The sequence below is a fragment of the Scyliorhinus torazame genome, chromosome 6 (genome assembly GCF_047496885.1).
Source record: "Scyliorhinus torazame isolate Kashiwa2021f chromosome 6, sScyTor2.1, whole genome shotgun sequence".
Classification (NCBI taxonomy): domain Eukaryota; kingdom Metazoa; phylum Chordata; class Chondrichthyes; order Carcharhiniformes; family Scyliorhinidae; genus Scyliorhinus; species Scyliorhinus torazame.
Window position 1 is genome coordinate 286454992 of NC_092712.1, and position 7322 is coordinate 286462313.

General features: G+C 48.4%; 1 non-coding gene across 1 annotated transcript; it reads left to right on the forward strand.

The window, feature by feature from the left end:
• The first annotated feature begins 6251 nt into the window (after positions 1–6251).
• trnat-agu (transfer RNA threonine (anticodon AGU)) lies at positions 6252–6325 on the forward strand. The gene has a single exon. It is a non-coding gene; the product is annotated as a tRNA-Thr (tRNA).
• The last annotated feature ends 997 nt before the right edge of the window (positions 6326–7322 follow it).

The following is a 7322-nucleotide window of genomic DNA, read 5'->3' on the forward strand; positions in this document are numbered from 1 at the left end:
CATCACCGCCGAGACTGCGGCGATCACAGAGGACGACCAGGGCCCCCGATCAACTAATAGCTTCATTATGAAATGTATCTGTAAATAAATACCTGTAAATAATTTGTGAGACATGTAAAAAGGCAAAACACTGTACCACTGATGGGTACCGCCATAACCTCCACCACTGTACAACACAAGACCACCAACCCCGCCGGACTCTTTTTTAACAGGGGGTGAATGTAGTAGTCTGTATTAGGGGTATTATGGTACCTAGGCTGGAGGTACCTGATACTGTAAGATCATTGGTGTTGCAGGTACCTGATACTGTAAGATCATTGGTGGAGCCTGCCTGCTGGTTCCGCCCAGAAAGGCGGAGTATAAGAGTCTGTGTTTCTCTAGCTGCTGCATTCTGTACTTGCGCTGCTGGGGGAAACATCTAGTTCAATAAAGCCTTCAATTGTCCTACAATTTCGCTTTGGGAGTTATTGATCGTGCATCAAAAACCAACCTCCTATTGTGTAAACCCACTTTCCCCAGTTTAGCATTACCAAAGTTTAATGTCCTCACACACCTCCCAGTCCATGGTCTCTCATAAATTCACTTGCTTCCTCTGGCATATCAAGATAAATCTCTTGATTCTGGTGTGTGACCCACAGACGAGCAGGATATAACACCCCGACTTCACCTCTTCCTTGTAGAGGGCGGCGGTGATCCAATTCTAACTGGCCCGCCACTTGGCCAACTCCGCACCCTGGTCCTGGTAGATCCTCAACAAGTTTCCTTTGCAGGTTCACTTTTTCATTTGCTTCACCCACCTCACTATTTTCTCCTTGTCGAGAAAGTTATGCAGCCGCACCAGCATCGCCCTCGGCGGTTCCTCCGCCTTTGCGTTCCTCCTCAGCACCGTGCACTCCATCCACCTCAGGTGGATAGTTAAAGACGCCCTCCCCCACCAACTTCTCCAACATGCTCTCCACAATCGATCCTTCAGGCAGCCCCATGATCTGGAGATTCTGCCTCCTGGAACGGTTATCGAAAAATTCTCCACCTTCTCCGTCAATCTCTTATGGCTATCCGCCACAAGCACCATCTCTGCCTCCAATGAGGCCGGCCAATCCTCATGCTCTCCCACAGACTCCTCCTGCTTCTGGAGAGTCAGGCCCTGCACCTCCAGCCTCTGCACCACTCTCTCGATAGTCGTCCTAAGCGGCTCCATCACCTTTGCCAGGTCTTCTGAGGCCTCCTGCCTCTGCTACTGGAACTGCACGTTCAATAATTCCACAAGATTCTCAGTAGACCACTGGGCGGACAACGTTGCCCAAGGACCCTCCTCCATCTTTTCCTGTGTCGCACCTTGAATAAACTCTCGCCCAGGCTGCTGCCTCTTACTTGTTACACTCCTCGTTTGGTAAGCCAATGTTTTTCAAACTTATATTCCAGGGACCCATTTTTACCATTGGGACCCACGCCAGCTGACATTCGCGAACCACCATTTTCACTTACCTTTAATGAGACAGATGAGCCTGCTTGATCCTCACAATCTCACTTGCTGTCATTCAATGTTCCTTAAATCGGGTGAAAAAGGACCAAGAAATTCCACATCGAGCAGGAGCCACCAAATGTGCGACCACTCACTCCATGGCTGCCACCGGAAGTCTCCTAGCTACCCATTCTAATTTCACCTTCCAGCACCCAGTCAGTAGCCTTGCCGGTTACAGCACTTTAGGTGGAGATCCAGAGTTCTTTTAAATGAGTTGAGCGTTTCTGCCTCCACCATCAAACCAGACAGTGAATTCCAAACACCCAGCACCCTCTAGGTGAAGACGATTTTCTTCATGTCCCCTCTAATCCTCCTACCTAACACCTTAAATCTGTGCCCCCCACTGGTAATCGACCTCTCCGCTGGAGGAAACAGGGGGCTGGATTCTCCAGACGTGTTTGGCGCCGGGGCGGAGGATCCAGTTTCACGCATGGAATCGGGACCGGCGCTGGTTCGCGATTCTCCGGCCCCCGAAAGACGTTGTGTATCCGCCACCTGTGGGCATTGCTGGAGGTCCGTCCTGCTATTCTCCGCCCCCGACCAGCCAAAGTCCCATCAGCGTATTTCTAATCTGGTCCTGCCTTTTGGGATATTGATGAGGCGGCTGCTGACTCAGTCCGCAGCCGCCATGGTCGGGGGAGGGCCGATCAGAGGGCGGGGGGGTGCTCATACCGGGTCTTTATTGTGCGGGCGGTCAGTGCCGGGCGAGTGGCCGATCAGGGGCACTATTTCTGCGGTCCAGGTCCGCAGTCTGAATCCGCCATGGAGCACGCCGTGGCTCGGGTGGGGGGGGGGGGGGGGGGGGGCATATCGGCAGTTGCAAGCTCCAAAGCGGCTCCCTGCTAGCCCCTTGCAGGGCTGTGAATCTGTGGCCTTTTGACTTCAGTTTTTCTGGCGTCAAAGACCACAGTTTTCATGACGGCGTGGGGACATAGTCCCTGAAATGGAGAAACCAGCCCAGGGTATCTGTGTCTTCCCTGTCTAGGCTCCTCATAATCCTGTGCACCTCGATAAACTCAGCCTCCTCTGTTCCAAGGAAAACAACCCCAACCTATCCAATCGTTCCTCATACAGGCAATTTTCCAGCCCTGGCAATATTCCTGTAAATTCCCATCTGTACTTTCTCCAGGGCAATTTTGTCCTTCCTGCAATGTGTGACCAGAATAGTGCACTAAATTCCAGCTGTGCCTAACCAGCGTTTTATACAGTTCCAGTATCTCATGCCTGCTTTTATAATCTACACTTTGTCCAATGAAAGAAAGCATTCCAGAAGACACTGATTTAAGTATTCCATATGTTTTCTTCACCACCTCATCCACCCGTCCTGCCACAGCCAGGGAGCTGTGAACATTCACTCCCAAGGTCTGTCACTTTCTCTACCCCTCCCAATACCACCCATTCATTGTGTATTCCCTAAATTTGTTTGCCCTCCCCCCACTTCTCAGGATTGAATTCCAGGTGTCACTATTCCTCACACTCAACCAAATCATTGATGTTAATCTGGAGACAACAGCTTTCCTTTTCACAATCAACTATATGGCCAATCTTTGTGGCTGCAAACTTCCCAATCATGCCTCCCACATTTAAGTCCAAATCATTAATATATACAGCAAACAACATGGGCTCCAACACTGAGCCCTGTGGATCACCACTGGAAACTACTTTCCATTCGCAAAAAACACACATCATTCCCCTTTGTTTCCAGTGGCTGAGCCAATTTTGGATCCAACTCACCACATTTTCCTGTATCCTTTCTAATCAGTCAATGGCCATAAATACAAAAAAGCAAGCTAATGTTTTGGATATAACCTTTGGTCAAAAAGGTTAAATAAAAGAAAGACAAACTCACACATGTACCTGCGGTCAGGCAGGGAGGAAGGCGTAGAGCGAGGGAACCGTGGTTTACCAAAGAAGTGGAATCTCTTGTTAAGAGGAAGAAGGAGGCCTATGTGAAGATGAGGTGTGAAGTTTCAGTTGGGGCGATGGATAGTTACAAGGTAGCGAGGAAGGATCTAAAGAGAGAGCTAAGACGAGCAAGGAGGGGACATGAGAAGTATTTGGCAGGTAGGATCAAGGAAAACCCAAAAGCTTTCTATAGGTATGACAGGAATAAGCGAATGACTAGGGTAAGAGTAGGACCAGTCAAGGACAGGGATGGGAAGTTGTGTGTGGAGTCTGAAGAGATAGGCAAGATACTAAATGAATATTTTTCGTCAGTATTCACTCAGGAAAAAGATAATGTTGTGGAGGAGAATGCTGAGACCCAGGCTATTAGAATAGATGGCATTGAGGTACGTAGGGAAGAGGTGTTGGCAATTCTGGACAGGCTGAAAATAGATAAGTCCCCAGGGCCTGATGGGATTTATCCTAGGATTCTCTGGGAGGCCAGGGAAGAGATTGCTGGACCTTTGGCTTTGATTTTTATGTCATCATTGGCTACAGGAATAGTGCCAGAGGACTGGAGGATAGAAAATGTGGTCCCTTTGTTCAAAAAGGGGAGCAGAGACAACCCCGGCAACTATAGACCGGTGAGCCTCACGTCTGTAGTGGGTAAAGTCTTGGAGGGGATTATAAGAGACAAGATTTATAATCATCTAGATAGGAATAATATGATCACGGATAGTCAGCATGGCTTTGTGAAGGGTAGGTCATGCCTCACAAACCTTATTGAGTTCTTTGAGAAGGTGACTGAACAGGTAGACGAGGGTAGAGCAGTTGATGTGGTGTATATGGATTTCAGTAAAGCGTTTGATAAGGTTCCCCACGGTAGGCTATTGCAGAAAATACGGAGGCTGGGGATTGAGGGTGATTTAGAGATGTGGATCAGAAATTGGCTAGCTGAAAGAAGACAGAGGGTGGTGGTTGATGGGAAATGTTCAGAATGGAGTTCAGTTACAAGTGGCGTACCACAAGGATCTGTTCTGGGGCCGTTGCTGTTTGTCATTTTTATCAATGTCCTAGAGGAAGGCGCAGAAGGGTGGGTGAGTAAATTTGCAGACGACACTAAAGTCGGTGGTGTTGTCGACAGTGTGGAAGGATGTAGCAGGTTACAGAGGGACATAGATAAGCTGCAGAGCTGGGCTGAGAGGTGGCAAATGGAGTTTAATGTAGAGAAGTGTGAGGTGATTCACTTTGGAAGGAATAACAGGAATGCGGAATATTTGGCTAATGGTAAAGTACTTGGAAGTGTGGATGAGCAGAGGGATCTAGGTATCCATGTACATAGATCCCTGAAAGTTGCCACCCAGGTTGATAGGGTTGTGAAGAAGGCCTATGGAGTGTTGGCCTTTATTGGTAGAGGGATTGAGTTCCGGAGTCATGAAGTCATGTTGCAGCTGTACAAAACTCTGGTACGGCCGCATTTGGAGTATTGCGTACAGTTCTGGTCACCGCATTATAGGAAGGACGTGGACGCTTTGGAGCGGGTGCAGAGGAGATTTACCAGGATGTTGCCTGGTATGGAGGGAAAATCTTATGAGGAAAGGCTGATGGACTTGAGGTTGTTTTCGTTGGAGAGAAGAAGGTTAAGAGGAGACTTAATAGAGGCATACAAAATGATCAGGGGGTTAGATAGGGTGGACAGTGAGAGCCTTCTCCTGCGGATGGAAATGGCTGGCACGAGGGGACATAGCTTTAAACTGAGGGGTAATAGATATAGGACAGAGGTCAGAGGTAGGTTCTTTACGCAAAGAGTGGTGAGGCCGTGGAATGCCCTACCTGCAACAGTAGTGAACCCGCCAACATTGAGGGCATTTAAAAGTTTATTGGATAAGCATATGGATGATAATGGCATAGTGTAGGTTAGATGGCTTTTGTTTCGGTGCAACATTGTGGGCCGAAGGGCCTGTACTGCGCTGTATCGTTCTATGTTCTATGACCAGCTGAATGTTTCCAACTTTTTTTTTGTTTCACAATTCCAGATTATTGTGCTGTTGCGGCGTCATAGAAAGAGGCCCTTCAGCCCATCGTGTCTATGCTGGCCTTCAAGCGCCTAGCTACTGCCATCCCATTTCCCATGGCCCCTGTGTGCTGTGGCGTTTCGAGGGTTCATCTCAACACTTCTTGAATTTTGTGCGGGTGGGTCCCGGCCTCCGACACCCTTTCGGGCAGCGAGCTCCCGATTACCACCACCCTCTCTGGGTGAAAAAGTCTTTCCTCAAATCCCGCCCTAAATCTCCAGCCTTAAACCTACACCGCCTGGTCATTGACCCCGCCCCCCCTTCCCCCCCCAGGGAGGGAGGGAAAGTTTCTTCCTTTCTATGTCCTTCATAATTTTGTACACCTCTTGTGCAATGGGGATGCTGATTCAGCAGGTGGGGACAGTGCGGATCAATGGGCTGTGTAGCGATTAGCCTGACCGCCCGCCCTCGCGCGCGAGTTCCATTCAGAAACTGGTCACGTGACCAGGGCCCGCTTGACACACCGGGTTCCGCGGGTGCCGGGCCCGGAGCTGCGCGTGCGCCTGGCCCGGAGGAGCCGCGCGTGCTCCAGGTCTTATTTCCCCCCCTCCCCCCCGCTGTCATATTACCCGCATCCCGGGGGGGGGGGGTTGCAAATATTAAATATGCAAAGGGCCCGCCGCTCTGCCATCGGGACTTCTTTAAAAAAAGCAACGCGGTAGATACTCCTCTCCTCCTTCCCCGCCCTCCACAAAAAACAATCTGCGAGTCAGGAAGGAACTCCAGCCGTGTGTCAGTGTTTTGTAGCCTTGGAGCCAGAGCACTGCCGCGGCGCCGTGGCTTAGTTGGTTAAAGCGCCTGTCTAGTAAACAGGAGATCCTGGGTTCGAATCCCAGCGGTGCCTGCTATTTATTTTTCCCACCCAACTTTACTGTTTACCCATTTTTTGCATTTGTGACCACTGGTGGCAGCTATCAGAGAAAGTCTCCGGCCGCATCATTTTTTTTTAGCCTTAAAACGTTTTACACCAGGGAATGAAGGCGTGTGCCAAGCCAATTCGTTAGGTTGCCCCCTAGCGAAGCTTCATTTGTGCAGCAGCGACACCTCCGAAGGGCGAACAGGAATGACCTCACCTGTCACACTTGGAGAATCTTACTTTAGGCATCACCCTTTTTAAAAAGAAAGTAATTTTCCATATTTCTGAAACAACAGTAAATCCAACTTGCAGCTCATGTTAATTTATTTTCCAGGACATGGTTGATGCAAATTGCAATTTTAGTGTATATTTTTTCTTGGCTCTGTATTTTCCTTGTTCTGTCTTTGGAGTTAAAACTGGGTGCAATTAAAAGCCTATTGGAAACAATTGATAAGTCTCTTTAAGTAAGTAAGAGTGAGACAATGTACAAGCACCCTAAACTGCATCCACATTTACCAGTTTGCACTGCTGGCTGGTTTGAGAGGGACTTTGTCAATTAGATTGGTTTCAGCAGCTGTTTGGTGGTTGTTTATATTGAACTTGGAAATTTTCTCAGTGTCATTTTCATGGAGACGGTTTCCAAGAAGCTAAACCATAATCTGTGACATTTCCATGCCGATCAGGTAAAAGAGGCATATTTTTTGTTGCTGTTTTTTAAAGGCACTTAAACAATTTTGGAAGTGTATCTTGGGGAGTCAGAGATCAGCTTTCAGTTTATCTGAAACCATTACATATCACTAGGCCATTGATGTAGCTAGTGCCAACCACACCAATATTGGATATTAGTCTGTGGTAAGTAGAAGCAGAAGCGACAGTAATCTACATGTTTAGCTATGTAGCAAACTCTCATGTACGGTTAAGAAATGCTGAAATAAAAGCAAAGTACTGCAGATGCTGGAAATCTGAATTAAAAACAGAAAACGCT